The 16681-nt window shown below is 40.9% G+C and overlaps 1 long non-coding RNA gene across 1 annotated transcript; it reads right to left on the reverse strand.

Annotated features, from left to right (window-relative positions):
* Nucleotides 1–5089: 5089 nt before the first annotated feature.
* LOC140843521 (uncharacterized) lies at nt 5090–12894 on the reverse strand. Its single transcript, XR_012121364.1, has 3 exons — nt 12790–12894; nt 7571–7664; nt 5090–5362 (listed from the first exon to the last, which is right to left on the reverse strand). It is a non-coding gene; the product is annotated as an uncharacterized lncRNA (long non-coding RNA).
* Between the last annotated feature and the right edge of the window lie 3787 nt (nt 12895–16681).

Below are 16681 nucleotides of genomic sequence, written 5' to 3' on the forward strand. Positions count from 1 at the left end.
AGTTGTGAGAAATGTCCCTCATGATTTGAGCCAGCCAAGTTGTGAAACAAACAGCTGATCATCCTCAGACTGAAGGGCTAACAAATGGAAACTTAAGGATTTGGGCTGCTTTTTACTAAAAAGTAAAATGCAGAAATAGAGAACACACAGTGTCTCCGAGCCACACCTTTGAACTTTCCATGATGAACGTTTATTTGTTCAAAAAAAAATTTTTTTTCAGAACCTACTAAGGTCCAGGTACAGTGCTGGGCTAGGCCAAGATTGATCAAGATGGGTGGTAGTACCTTCTCTAGGGACACTCCCAGTGTGATGGGGTGGGGGAGACACACATATAAACACATACACTCCTAAAGAGGTGCTATGGCAACATGAATGCCATCTACCAGTATTTCTAGTCCCCCTTCTAGGCAGGGACAAGTTTTGTGTTGGTCAATAAATGTTAGAGAAAATGATATGGGCAGAAACATTTAACTGCCAGTGTGAGACTCTACAAAACTTATATCTGATATCTTGATGATTACAGAACTGTGAGTTGAAATCAAGTGCAACACTGAGCCAACACTTGAGGTCAGCTACCCAGGAGAGGCCCCCAAGCCTAGAGCAAAGTGCATCAGCTAGAAGTGCCTGCTGGTTGGTTTAGACTTGAAACATTGAGTGTTTGTTATCCCCTCTTCCAACTATTTCAGTTATCTACTGAGTGCTTTGAGAACAGAGAGGAATCTTGGTGAAACAAAAGAAACATTTACAGTGAAGGTGACATTGAATTGAATGAAAGGGTCTGGGGAATTGTGAGCAGTCTAGTGTGTGTGTAATTATACAACATGAGTTCATTTTTAAAGAGATTCAGGCTGAACATCATTGGTGATCATGCTCAGGAGCTTATACTGATTCCTATCAATGAGTATTTCCCCAAGAGTGGCTGAGGACCAGTGTATTTATGCCAAGGGACTTTGGAAATTATGTCTAATCAAGTAGTGAAAACATATTCTTTTAACATTTTTCTTTTAAAACTTTTAATTCCATCAAGGAGGAAGTCTCTGGTGATGCTCCTTACCTCACTTGGAATAACAGCCCAAGTCCTTTCATTGGGCTACCAGACCTACAACAACCTTCCCTCATGTACTCTTCTGCAGCAACACTAGCCTCCTTGCTGTTCCCTGAACCCCAGGACCTTTGCACTTGCTCTGCCTGGAATGCTCTTCCCAGTGATGCCCTCCCTGACACCAGCTACCTAAAATTATGACCCCTTCATAACCTCTCCTCTGATTTGTTTTCTCAACAGCACTTAACACGAACTAATATTATGTAATTTTTACGCTTCCTTGTTTAGTATCTGTCTATCCTCCCTAGAATATAAACTCATTAAGGGCACAGACTTGTGACATTTTCTTCATTACTGAACTCTCAGCTTTTAAAATGAACAACAGGTATTCAAAAAATATTGGCTGAATCAATGAATGAATGAACACCTGTCTAAAAATGTGTTCATCTCCATTTTTACCAAACAGAGGCCTAGTATCAAGCTTAGAAATGTTGGGAAGCATCAATACCTACTTAGAATAGGAAATTGTATTTGTCAAGGATAATTTTTTAAAAGATAAAATTATGAGTTTCATACAAATATAGAATAAAAAGGTGTCAAAGATCTTATTTTAATTAATAAGTGAACTAGTAAGATACTACAACCAAGGAGAACTCAAATAATACACATGTGAAGAGACATATAAAAAGGAGTGCTGAGATGCATTTACAGGTAGATACAAAACTGCTCGATATAAACAGGGCAATAATAAAACCCATCATGTAAAATTCATTTGCCTTCCTATTTACAAGGATTTGGGGTACTACATACATTTTTTATATGTAAGTGTTTTACAACTTGCAGTGTTGGAAATTATTCAGATACAATGAAAAGCACAAATAACACAGAGGGTACAACAGACAAGACACCCAGTAAACACCTTTGCCCATTTCTAAGTCATTTACAATTTTACTTGACTCTTACAATATAATGAGTTACAAAAAAATACATATTTGGTCATCTGAATGACCAAATATGTATTTCTCAGATATATTTGTTCTTCATCCACAATTACTGAAAATGCTTCACAGCTGTAAAAAGGTGAAATGGGTGTCTTGTTATGTTCATGAGAGACTTTTGGACTCCACTGGAGAGTAGGGCTGATGGCCAGGGGGGCAGCCGTGGGATTAGAAGGTGGAACTGCTCAATCCCCAGTCCCCGAGCCCTGGGAAGGGAGAGGGTTAGAGGGACTGAGATTGAATCAGCCAATGACCAATGCTTAGTCAATCCTGACTGTGCAGTGAAACCCTCACAAAAATCCATGAGAAGAGTATTTTGCTCTCTCATCTGAATCCTGCTTCCCTGCCCTAGAGAGAGCGCTTCCGTGCACGGGGAACCAGAGTGCTTCTGCACGCTGCTACTGAGCGAGGCCCCAAGCTCCATGAGAATAGAAGCAGCAGCTCCTTTGAGACCTTGCCCTATGTTTCTCTTCATCTGGCTTTTAACCTGTATCCTTTATTAAGCTGGTGAACATTCATGTTTTCCTGAGTCCTGGGAGCTGCTACAGCAAATTAATGAAACCCGAGGTCCTTGGAACTTCCAATGTGTATCCAGTACATCAGAAATACAGGGAATAGCCTGGGGCTTGCGACTGCAGCTGGAATGGAGGGCAATCCAAGGCTGCAGATTTCTCTTCTAAAAGTTTTTCTTCAGTGCCTATACTTACATAATGACCAATTTTTTAATTAAGTGAGACAGGGGCCGTAAATGTAGTCAGAGTAGAGTGAGGTCTGCTGGAGGGGGCAGGGCAGGATATTTGCAGTTGGAGCAATGTAACTACATGCAAGGAAACCTCCCTACTAAAACTCTGTGTTAAACATTAAGCTCTAGGATCACTCTTCAGTGAGGTCAGTTAATGTTCCCCAGATAAAGAAGAGTAGCAATGTTTTATTATGCTAACCATTTATAATCATGTGTAAGATTCACTTTAGCATACTAAAAGGCTCAAGCCTGTGTGCTGTCTTTCCTCCTTCAGATCTGATGAAGTGATTTTGCAAACCAGGCAACTAATTTAGCAAGTAAGCCCAGGCATAAACAACACAGTAAAAGGCAAGAAAAATTCCACCTTAAAGATAAGATTGCATTTTAATACCCAAGAAGTAAAGACTGTGGAAATTCTTAACTTACTCTTTAGCAAACAATACCTCAGCCCACCTTCTGAGGCTGAGCAATACCTCAGGCTGAGCAGGTGGCCTTGTTTCGTATGCCCCCAGACCAAGATACTGGTATCTCAGAGAGAAATCATCAGAGGAAGTGCTTGTGTTAAGTTAATTCTAAATATTCAGGGACCACTTAACAAGTCCACACCCCTAAGTTTTTTCCATGTTCTCGAAAAATGTTCAACTGCCTATAAAACCCCCTAGACAACCCACCACTACGGGCTCTCTTGTCTCTATCCTTTCACTTTATCTCTAAATAAAAGCCTGTACCTTGCTCTCCTACCTTGACTGTGAAGCTCATTCTTCAGCTTTGTGAACCAGAACCCCGGCATCATAAGTATGTCCCAGGCAATTTGGGAGACATACTTATACTACAAAATTAGTCATTATTCATCTGAAATTTAAATGTAATTGCATGTCCTGTATTTAATCTGTTCCATGTTTTAGAAAGCCTTACATACTTAACACACTTAACAAACAAAAAATGTAGTAAATAAATACAAGGACATCTCTGCCACTTGCTAAGCAGGTCTAGTGTTCATAGGTGGTACAGCATAACCTGTAACCATAAACATCTCTCTCATTACTAAGCCATTCTTGCAGCGAACACCACACAGGCCCCAGGGAATTACTTGTCCTTTTCTCTTGCTCCTTTGTTCTGGAAATAAAAGACAATTGCATCTAAATGCTGTGAAGGTTTGTATTTTGGGCCACTGCCAAGTGCTTCAAAGTACTGGGAATTTTTGAGTGACAGAAGCACCGAGGTAAAAGACAAATTAATTAACTTGCCAAAATCTTCCTTTCAGATAGCATGGATGACAAAGACTCTTGCAAAATAAAATATTGATTCACAGTTGTGCCAGATGACTAACTTGTGCTCCAGTGCATGGTTCTGGAGGTATTTGCAAATTAGCAGGGCATTCAAACATGGTGACAGAAAAATGTTTCATAGTATAAAATATTACTCTTAAATTTGAATATTTGCACAGAACTCAAGAATGGACTAACAGTTACCAAAGGGAAAGGGACTGGGGAGGATGGCTGGGAAGGGAGGGATAAGGGGTGGGGGAGAAAGGGGGCTTTATGATTAGCATGTACAATGTGGGGGGCGGGCACGGGGAGGGCTGTGCAACACAGAGAAGACAAGTGATTCTACAGCATCTTACTATGCTGATGGACAGTGACTGTAATGGAATTTGTGGGGGGGACTTGGTGATGGGGGGAGTCTAATAAACATAATGTTCCTCATGTAACTGTAGATTAATGATACTAAAATTTTTAAAAATTTGAATATTTGTAAATGGATGACATACATAATAATTGATTGCAATTCTTTATGTTAGCAATAAAGACATTTAATGCTACGAATTGAAAAAATATATTTTATAAATATTTGTAGGATTAAAATATTCAAAAAATTAAATTTAAAATTCAGTTCTATTTAAATCATTTTGACTTAAAAGTTTATTATTTATAATCTAATTTGCACTTTAATCTTAAAAGGTAATTTTGACTATTTTAGAAGAAAAATAATTATTTGAAAATGTATATAAAAATAATGACAAATTTTCACATTTAACTTAATTTCGTTTTAAATAAAAATATATTTACATTTTGTTACCTCTAAGTAATTATAATGTATTTTTGCCCTTTATATCTTTATTATCAAGGAAGCATAAATCTTGATTATAATTTAATGATTAAGCAGAAATAAGGCAAGAAAAGCAAAATGTATATAATAATCATATAATAATTTATTATTAATAAAGCTTTTATTTATCATTATTTCTAACATTGCTAATCAAAAGATTACCCAAATATGTATGATAACAATTAAATTCAGTCCTCTCTAATATTTTACCAACTATCAGTCAAGTCAAAACTATATAGAGCCTTACACATATTTTTTTATTTTGTTGCTCTTCATGTTTTAGACAGAAATGATGTATTTTTTTCACCAGTTCGCTAGCTTCAGTTATGAATTTTCAGGACACAGATGCGCAGGCTGTGGTTCTCTGTTAGAATTCTTGCTCTGGGCCAGCAGCTGTCAGGGTCAGGCCTGCCTGAATGGTCTGAAAAACCAAGGTGAGCAAGAGCTTGTGGGCTTGATGCGCTGTCACCCCTGAAGGGAGAGGAAGAGACAGAGAGGGACCAAGGATCCTTTCTGCCTTTGTTGACAGGGGAGTCTGGCTCTCATCCCATTTTAAGACCAGAGACCTCCCAAGGTTATGATGAAAAGGCAAAGTCAAGGCAAGCAACTGATTAAGAGGCTGCAGAATCCCAAGGATAAAGCCGTCTGGGTCCTCGGATGCTCAAAGAGGTAGGCCTTGGCTGGGGCCTGGACTGTCCTGGGAATAGGTGGAAGGAAATGTGCACGTGTCATGCTGGAAAGGAGGATGTGTGGCCCAACACATGCAGAGATCCTGGCTGAGGACAAGCCCAAGGCCGGGCAAGGGCATACAATTTGAAAGACAGGTGGAAGGCTGTGAGAAATCATTTCCGATAGGTGCATGACTGCACAAAGAGCAGACTTTGGAGGGATCCAGGCCCAGAGGAGGTTTGCTTTATAGCCTGGGTGGCTGTTGACTGGCTTTTTATTACCTGGTGATGGGTAATGGTTAACCTCCAACACCCTCACTCGCCTGTTCCACCTGCTAACATTCACCAGTATCCCTTCCTCCAGTGGTGGACCCTCACCACACGTGGGCCTCCTGCTAGACCTGTCCTAAGTTGCCCACCCACCTCTCCAGTCTCATCTCCCTGCCCCCACCCTTTCTGGTGTCCCACTTAACTCTGAGGAACCCCAGAGGGCTTGCAGGTGCCCCCCATACTGTTTCACACCCACATGCTGTTCTCCTCATCATTCCTTTCTGTTTCTGGTGGACCCCATATGCCTTCAAGACCCAGCATGGCCCCACCTACCCACCATGCCATCCCAGAGGGGGGGCAATGACCTTCCCTGGTCTCCAGTCACACAGAACAAATTTCTGCATTGCGGCCATCTTTTAGTATGGAACAGGTCACTCACTAAAGAGTCTGTCCCCAGTTTACTGGGAGTGTTTGAGGCTCAAAGACCCTTTCATCTTTTGTTCCTAGCATCTGGCATGATGCCTGGCACAAAGTCAATACTCAAAAAATGTTTGTTGGCTGAAATGAACATAATCTCACTTGAACTTCAGAGCACCAAGTAGGAATTGACATATTATTATCTCATTTATAGAAGTGAAAACAAAGGCTTAAAGAAATTAAGTTCCCAGACCAACAATTGCAGAGCTAAATCTCTTGGCCCCTCAGGCCACACACAGGACTTGCTTCTAAATTGTGTTAAATTAAATGGCTTCTTTTTTTTTTAATTTAAGGAGGTTACTTATAGCTGTGAATTCTGTCTGAAGAAGGGAACAAGTGGTTCTTCCCTATGAAGCTATGAAGCAATAGTTACACACTTTGGAATATTCCTTGGCCAATGAAAATTGTTTTAGAAACTTCTCTTTGCATAAAGTTGAGTTGGTATCATTAGTTGGGAAATAATTACATAGTAAAGAGCACTCATCCCACAAAAGTCTCTCTTTTTTATTTTAATCAACCCTTTACCGGAAGCTGATCTTCATGCTGGTACCTGCTGCAAAATATTTATCCAGGTAAAGGAAACATGCCTCATCCAATCAGAGGCCTTTCTGCAGTGTGATTTCACCTACTTCATTACCATTTACTACACCAGCCATGTAATTACCTTCTGTATAGAACACATCCTGTTTCTGCTTGCTCAAACTCTCAGACTCACATTTTCTCTTTTTCCAGAACTGGTTGTGACTTCTCAGACAGGTAAAGCAGAAGCCTGACTCTAAGCTCGAAACCACTGCCTCATAGCCTCTTGGGGCACAGCCTAACTTAAAGCCATCCCTGAAAAGGGACACAGACCTCAATTCAGGAGGTCCATGGTCCTCCAAGAAGATGGCCATTGAAGAAGGAGGTGGCTCCAGTCAGGGCCTAGTAAATAATACCCGGGGCCCACACCTGTGAGCTTCCTCCAGCTATCCTGGCCCCACCTTTCCGCAGAAGCAGACCTAAACGCCAATAACAACTAGCAGAACATTGCAGTGGAGAGCCTTAACAGTGATGGACACAAAAATCTCTGATAAGCTAAATTTTAATCCTTTGGAAAAATGTAATGAGTAGAAAATGAGTTAGGAGTTCTAAAGGGCCAGATTCAAATACCAGCTCTGCTCCTTTGTAGCGGTGTGACCTGGAGCAAGTTATTCAATTTACCAAGCTTGCTTCACTATTTGTAATAGGTATTTTGTAATTTGTATTTGAGGGAAACAGTATTTACCTCATAGCTATTGTGAAGATTAAATAATACAGGGTGTGAAAAGTACAGCTGGCCTGTCACCAAACAGTTTTCTTCCGTCTTTTTCCCTTTGTCCCTGGAAGATATAGACAAGAATTATAAGGACCTGCTCAGAGAATGAGAGCTTAATCATCATGGACCCATGATGACTGGTAATCATGACAGAGGAGCCTCAGATTCAGATGCCTACCAGGGCCAGGAAGGAGATGTAAATAAATACAAAAATATGAGGAAACATGCCTCAGCGATAAGGCCTCTGGATTATCTTAAATACACATGTATCCTGCCCAATGTTACCAGATCTTCAGTTTTTTTTTAAGAGAAGCAAGAAATCAAGATATTTGACAGTTTCCAATTTTTTTAAGTTGAATCAAGTTAAAATTTAAAATACTATTTTGTAAGTCAAATAAGAGACCTTCCTATGGGCCCCCAGTTTGTAATCTCATTACAATGTACAAATGCAAATGGCACAATACATTATATGGTGGACTGAACTTAAAAACCAATGCAAATCTTGTGGCACTTGTGTCATTTACTGTGACCTATAATCCCAGACATAGATCAGATACTTATTACCACAAATCTCTTACATTTAATGAACTCTTACCTCATAACAATCCTATAGGGTATGTGTAATGATCACCATTTTGCAGATGAGAAAAATGTGGCTTAGAGATAACTTTCCCAAGATCATCTTTTTATTAAGAGGTGGAGCTAAGATCAGCTCAGGTGTACCCCAAACCCCGTTTCCCCAATGCTACACAAGGTCTAATGCTTAAGTGAACTTGAAGAGTTATGGGAGAAAGGCCGAGGGAGAATCTTAGGCAACAGGTTATTGCCACCATGTCTGTACTTGGTCACCATGTTTACTTGGCATAGATTTCTTTAAGAAACATCAGAAGCAATGTTTTCTGCCAAGGACCTGTGTCTAGAGGCATTTTCTACTTCACAAGCTTATCAAGAAGAATGGCTCCTAAATGCATCCAACCAAGAAATACAAAGAAGCCTACACTTAAGAAAATTGGGGGCAATATTTGTTATGGCCTCGCTGTCCTGCAGACTGACAGAATGTGGGTACAGAAACAGTCATCAGTCTCAAAGGACACATCTCCCACATACCGCTGGCCACGCCCTGGCCTGCCCATCACCTCTTTGTCTGCTTCCGGCACTCAGGCCAGGATAGAGCATAGTTGGTGCAGTGCAACTCATCCTGGGCAGTGGAGACCTGCGTTTCAGTGAGCGTTAATACATGTCAGAAACAAAGTACCACCAATACATTGAAAAACAGTTGTCACTTCCTACTCATCAAATTGGCAAAATTGAAAAGTCTGACAGTGCCAGGTGTTGCTGAAAATAGGGAAAATGGGATCCTCATACACAGTTGATAGGAGGGTAAATCAATTCAAAACATTGGTGATATTGAAAATGCTCATGGCCTATGACCGTTTCAGGTATAAACCCCTGGGAGAATATCCCTTATGTGCTTAAGGAGCTATGTCCAAGAAGGTTTACTGTAACATTCTGTGTGATAGCCAAAAACAGGGAATTAAAGGATCTCTTGGTATGTTCACAATGAAACACAATGCAGAGGTTGCAATGAATGAACTAGGTTCCTATAAGTCAACATGGCTACATCTGAGGAACATAACGTGAAGTGAGCAAAGGAAAGCACAAGCATGATAAATGTAACATGTCACCATCTCTCTGCAAACGCTTTAAAAATACACTACAATGATATGTAAGGAAAGCAAAAAGGCGTGAGTGGGAAGATGCACAGTATTTTCATGATGGTGGTGGTGTCTATGGGAAGGGGGACAGATGGGACTGGAAAGGGAACCAGAAGGGACTTCAACCCCTCTGAAGCAAATAGGATAAAATGTGTCCATCTGTTCCTTCTGGCTAAGTGGGCACAGGGTGTTTGTTGTATTCTCCATTGTTTCAGAACTACAAACTTCGGGTCCAAACTTGAACAGGGAATGGGTCACGAGCAGGCTCTTCTCTCAGAAGGAGCCCACCCCCAGCTGTGCCACCATGGTGCCTCCACCCAGCTGAGGTCCAGTGGCCTCTCCAGCAGGGCAGTATGTGCAGCCTGGCTCCAGGCAGGGACCTGAGCAAGTTGGTCTCCTGAGTCTACAACAATCCTGGGCTCAGTCATCTTGATTTTAATAGGAGGAACTACTAGCTTGGACACACATCATTGCCACATAAACATCTTCTGACCCTACACCACAGAGAAAGAGTCCAGTTCCTGATAGGTCAGTAGAACATAAAACCCAACATGGCAAAAATGGCTTTGGAGTCAGACAGACCAGGGTCTAAATTTCAGGATCATCATTTACCAGTTTTGAATCATTTGGCAGAGTTAACTTATCTGTGTCTCAGTCTCCTTATCTGTAAGGGGTATAAAGGAATGCCTTTCTCATGAGTCTTTTGTGGGGACTAAGTAAACAAATAAGGTATGTCCTTCTGCAGCCCTCAGGCATGAGAGGCACTCAGAAACATAACTATAGTTCACCAACTCTGAGTCACTTGTGTCCCCCTTTGAAAATCTCTGAAATCAGAGCCTGCTTGCAATCACTAATATCTTAAAATTATAACAGGTGGTATTTTTTTGTCAATTCTTAAGCATACAACATAAAGATATGTTATAAGTAATGGGGCTTAGAGTCTATTGTAGTAGTTTCTGGCCTTTCTGTTTCAAATAGTAACTATGTGTAAATCAAGATAAATTCTTAGGCTTTTACCTAATCTGTATTGCCAACTCTAAGAAAAATACTGATAAGAACTTTCCTCCATTCTAATCAGTCATCCCAGCCTCCTTAGGAAAAAATGGGGTTCCCTTCTAGATAGGATGTATCCCTAAAATCAGCCAGCTTTACAGTTTATGGTTCTGCAGGGTTGCTGGGAGGAGGGAGGCATTTCCAAAGAATGTATTACATGCTCAGTAGCAGCTGTAAACAAGCACCAAGCTCATCTTCTTAATAAACAACGTAAGTATTCGCTAAGCATTTCTGAGAAATGAATGGGTAACTTCTGAAACATTAGGAAAAATGTAATGAGGAAATAAAGTATAAATTCTGAGGGAATGTGTACAATAAGAACACATGCTTTATAGTTTTCAAAGATTTTTCACCCATTTAATATGATCATTACAACAGCTTCATGAATTAAGAAAATAAATATCATGACATTATTCTCATTTTACAAATCAGACAAATGATCTTGGAAATAAGTGGTTTGCCAAGATCCCGTAGCTCATAGAAATAGGAGTAGAACTGAGATGCTCAAATTCTCAATTGAACTTCAGTTTGGTTTACTCTAAAAGCAACCCAGAAGAAACCACTTAGGAAGATTTTATTCTGTGGTATCTTATAATGGGCTCGCATGCCAAATACTTGCTCTTCTGATTCCCTTTTCAACCTATTTCTTAAGCAATTCAGCTGAGTTACTTTTGTTTTTCTTTCCTTCCGAGTTATGAACCCATACAGACATTTCTTTAAAAGCATTTGGCAGTATGTCATGACAGGAAAAACCAATGTATTCACTGCTGTCATATCCCAACCTGGCAGATTGCCTGTGTCTTCTGGCATATTCTGATGAAATGACTGCTCAACTTATGGTGAACTTCCTTGCAGCCCTGAGTGAATTCCCCTGCCACATTAGTGGCTTCAGCTATCCAAGATGTCAACTTGATGTCTTATTTTCCATCCTGCCTAACTCACTAGTAACACAATCTATGAAACAATGCCATCAAATGGAAATTACTCCTAGAAAATGCTGTTATAAACATGTGTCAGGTTTATCATGTGGTAGATTTTTATAATACACTTCAGATGGGATTGGATATACATAATCAAGAATACATTTATGTTTTATTTTCAAACCAGGAAAGTGAATAAAGTGGTGATTTTGATCTTTAATAAAAGTTATGGCCCATTGCTTGTCAGTTATCCATTATTTTCATATACAGGAATGACACAAAAACATTAATTTGTATTTTGTGGAAACTCCAGACAAAACAGTTGGTTATTAATAATTACTACTTTTCACTGAATCCCTATTATGTACCAAGTGTTATACAGTACTTAAGGGAATTAAATACTGTTAAACTGGCTTTACAAGTGATGGAGTTCAGGAGTAGAGAAGTTATATAACTTGCCTTAGGTTCATGCAGCTTGTAAGTGGAAAGTCGAGATTTGAGCTCAAAGCCTATGCCCTTAATGACTCTGACATGGAGTTTAATTTGACCTGAAGTTTTGTTTCTAAAATGGGGCTTGAAGATTTGAGAATCTGGAATTTTCACTGGGGTTTGAGTAGCTCTTGAAATAACCCTATTTATATAAGTATATTTTGATTTTCATGTCAGTCAACTGATTCCCTTTTCCTTCACTCTTCTTGGTCCTGAGATAAAATAGCAATAGCAGGTGTGGTATCTGTCCTCATGGAGTTCACAGTCCAGAGGGAACACCAACACTGATTAAACACACAAATAAATGTAATGCTACACTTGATCATCCTATACCACATTTAATCCTATGAAGGAGATACGTGGTACCTGTTCAGGCAGACCTGCCCGAGGCCCAGAGGTTATGTATGACAGGTTTCAGAGTAGGAAATGTTAAGAGTCAAAATCCACAAAGCACAGCACTTGGTTTTTGCTTCTAAAGTTGAGGCAACAACAGCAATAAAAACAGTCGGGATATCCAATGGAGTCTGGTGGTCAGTGCTTCGGAACTGAATCTTACCTGCCTCCTCCTAACTTGATTCTGTAGTTTTCTCCTAGAGCAAAGGACACTGTCTCCAGTTGTTTGAGTTGAAGTATGGTTGAAATAGTGTGGGACCCCCTGCCTCCATTTTGTGTCCTCCATCTTGAATAACTATGTCCCCTACATGACTCCTAGCCAACCAGACCGCCTCCATTTTGTTCTATGTCCTCCATCTTGAGTAAGAAGTTTCCCGCTCAAGTCACACCCATTCCTATGGAAACCATGCCCAGCAACTGGCGCAACAAGACCCTGACCCTCCTCAGCCAATCAGCTAAGGTCACAATAAACCACCCCCCTTAAAAGCCCCTACCTGTTTTCTGCTGCAGTATAAAAGCAAAAAGGGAACTTGTTCTGGGTCTCAGACCGAGTCTTGTGTTTTGACGGGCCACTGAGACCCTAGTTCGAACTAGCAATGAAGACCTGTTTTGCTCTTACCTCTCGCGACTGAGCCTGGTGACTGCGGCTCCACACGGGGAACTCAAGGAAATGGGGCACAGCAATAGCACATTCTGCTGATGACTTGGACATGGAGGATAGTGGAGAGTCAAGGATGGCTATGAAAATACATAAACATAAGTAACTAAGCACTGAGCCCTCCATCAGAGGGCTCCTCCTTAAGGCTTAGAGACGCTTAGGTTACAACAGTATTTTCCAATTTAGGCACAGAGGTTTAATGTGGTAAAATATCCATGTGAAAACACCTTGAAGACTGGGAGAACGAAAAAGCTAAGAACAAATTATAAAACTGAGACTAAGACTCGAATTTGTCTGCCTTTAGTAGTAGTAACTCTTTATGATTCCATAATAATCATCATTTCATATGTCCCCTCCTACATGTCTATACAACATATTAACTGCTGAAGTCTTAGAACAAGCCTGTGAGGTAGGCATTATCATCATTCCCATTTTACAGATCAGGAATTTGAGACCAGTTTAAGTACATCCAGTGTAATGCTGTCCAGGTTCAAACCCAGGCAAGCTGGCCCCCAAGGCCACACTCTTAACCACTAATGTTTCCCTACATAGTAATACAGTTTATAATTCACTTGGACATGTTTTCCTGCTTAATCCCCATGGCAATCCTACAGAGGAAGTACTGTTCTGCTTATTTTTACAGATGGAAACATAAAGACCTACCCAGATCATAGGTTCCAGAACTCAAACCCATGTCTTCCACTTCCAAATTCAGTACTTTTTCTGCTCTATCACAACTGCCCTAGAGAGCTCATGAGCACCTCCTGCTTTAGGTACCACAAAGGGGAAAGAGGGAATTGCCACCGGTGTTGAGGAGAAAGGAGGGAAAGGGGAAGGTAAAGAACAGAAAGTTAGAAAACCAAAAACACAAAAAGCCCAGAAGCCAAATACAGATATTTTCCCTTCTAGTAACAATGTCACCAAATTGTGACCGACCATCTTCTGTGGGCAAAGTGCTATGTTTGGTGTTTAATGAAAATTTTCCCAAGGGCAGTTGCAATGGTAAACAACTCGTAGAAGACCAGATTCTTGTCCTTAATGAGCTTGCAATCTTGTTAGGGAAGTCAGACCAAAAACACAGATAAAAAATTTTCCATGACTACAAATGGTTTCTGATTTGTTGGTTGAGTGACTCAGAAAAGAGCAGAGAATTTCAGAGAAGGCCAGAGTTACAGGCAGAATTATTAGAAAACATAAGGGAAGATGTGACCTGAGTATTCTATTGAGTCATTTTGTGCTCTTGTTCTTCTATTTTTAAATATGTCTGCATATCTATCTTGAGTCTTTCTTAACCAAAATGGGAGAAAACAAAAATCCTTTCCTCCAGCCTACCTCTCACTCTCCAAAATAGGAAATTTAGGCAAATCTGTAAAAACAGCACCAAGGTGGTTCCCTGGAGGACGGGCAGGTGCAGCTATCCTTCCTTCCCCTGGCAGGAGTCAGTTTTATTTACATTCCCATCACAAAGGAGTTTTAAGGGCTTGGAGTGTGCTCAAGGGTCCGCCCTCCAGCCATTAACTAAGGCAACAATCTGGCGAGGAGATGAGCTCCCTTCTAGAAGTCAGTGAACCCCACCTCTACAGAGAAATAGATCCCATGTGATTCTTATTTCCTAAGAACGAGCTAACCCACTATGAAAAACATTTGGTAAAGTGGTTTCCTTACCACCAGTAAAGGAATCTCAAAAAGCTGATCCATAGCTGTAAATCTCTACAAGTCCAGCTATGTCAAAATAGACTGAAATAAATTCCCACAAGTTAACAAGTCCCTTTCCTCTGGATGTGGGATTCCATTTAGGCTGTTGAGGGGATTTACAGACATCGAGTTCAGTAAAAGGAACTACATGTGGCACCCAAAATAGGCAAATCATAAAGACAGAAAGCAGAATGGTGGTGCTTGCAGAGGCTGGAGGAGGCGGAAACGGGGAGTTAGTGTTCAGTGGGCACCGAGCTTCAGCTCTGGACGATGAAAAAACGCTCTGGAGATGAATAGTGGTGATGGTTGCACAACAGTGTGAATGTACTTACTGCCGCAGAACTATACATTTAAAAGTAAAGTGGTACATTCTGTATTATGTATATTTTATCACAATTTAAAAATGAAAAAGGAATAAAGGAAATTTGTTTAAAAGTCACTTTGTAGAATCATCTCCTAATAACAGCAACCAGGGCAATTGCCACCTCTTTCCTCTTAACCAGTAGTTAGTAAATATTTTTTAAGCACCATAGGGGAGGGAGGGAGGGGTGAAGAAGGTGAAGGGAATGGAGAAGTGTGAACTTCTAATTGTGGAATGAATTAGTCACAGGGATGGAAATATAGCGTAGGGGAATTTAAAAAAATTTTTTAATACCATAAATGAAGGGAAGGAAGAAAATAAGCCTTTTGAGGAGCGTAATATGAGGAAAAGTCAAACTGTTTGCTAGGAGCCATAGCATGAGTAAATCAGGTGAACTATGCTTGTTTTGTTTCCTGGATCACTTAAGGAACGACTCTGTCCACTAGATGGTCATCCAGCCATCTAATAGAAGGGCATTGAGTCTTCGAGCCAATTATCCATTTAAGGAAGCTAAGACTTCAAGACTATATTTCAGTCCTAGAATAGGCAAATTCATAGAGACAGAAATAGAATAGAGGTTTCCAGGGGCTGGGGAGAGGGGGAATGGGGAGGCTTTATTGTTTAATACCAGAGTTTCCATTTGAGATGATGAGAACTGTCTGGAAATAGTGGTGATAGTTACATAACACTGCACTTAGTGCCACTGAGCTGTACACCTTAAAACAGGTAAATTTTATATTATATATATCCTATCACAAAAAAAAGTTAGACCATCTCAGACAGTTGAAAAAATAAAATGAAGATCCTTTCCACATACACAAAAGAACTGAATCCCAAGGAAAAAAACTGATAAAGAATCAGTAGGTAACTGACTGGCAGGGAAAAACTTTATTTCACAAGAAGGGCTGCTTTTGGCGTGAGGCAGCACCTAGCCTGCCACGTGTGCAGGCAGCCCCCTGGTCTTCGGCTGGCAGGGCCCCTTCAGCCAGAGGTTTCCCCAGTGGCCCAGCCCCTCCTCTCCCGGCCTTCTGCCCCCTTCTGCCCCTCCTCCTAAACTATTCAGAGCCCTAACCTGTCATTTTCTTTCTTTTATATTGGCAACTGCCCATGCTGGATAAACAAAATACACAGGATGGAGGGGGTTGGTGAAACAGAAGCACATTTCAGAGTTAAGAAAATGAATAGCCCATGAAGCAGGAGAGACCCCAGTTACACTCTGACAAATGTAGCTATGGAAAGAAGTCTCAGATGAGTCAATTATTTCCATATCTCCACAGGCCAGGAATAGAGAGAACAAACCATACCATTTTTTAGGAGTGAGTTCAGATGGGGTGGAGTGGAAGCTAAGGGAATGGATGGGGAGAAACAAGCAGGGGAGGTAAGGTCCGTTTTCATTAAGTTGTCACTAGCAAGCCACGTCTGTAATAAAGCTTCCTGGGTACTGATTAGACTCTGAAGGGGTTGGGCAGAGGAGGAGAAAGGAAAAAACACCAGTCATGGCAGGGCACCTTCTCCCCAACTCTCACTAAAGTAGAGCAGAAAGAGCTGGACCAAACCAAGCACAGAGATCACAAAGACACACAGCCAGCCACCGAGAGGTTGGGCTGCCCAGGTCTGAGCATCTCAGGAAGGATGGAGAAGCAGGAGGAGATGTGGATCGTAGGCAGGAGAACAGGCCATGCTTCTAAGGCACTCTTAGCCGTCAGGGCACAGAGAGACACCAGATGGACATTGCCTTTCTTTCCATGAGCTCTTAACGGAGTTGTGAGTACAAAGGCAACAAGGGCCTTTAAAAAA

Source organism: Manis javanica, chromosome 9 (genome assembly GCF_040802235.1).
Source record: "Manis javanica isolate MJ-LG chromosome 9, MJ_LKY, whole genome shotgun sequence".
NCBI classification, from domain to species: Eukaryota; Metazoa; Chordata; class Mammalia; order Pholidota; family Manidae; genus Manis; species Manis javanica.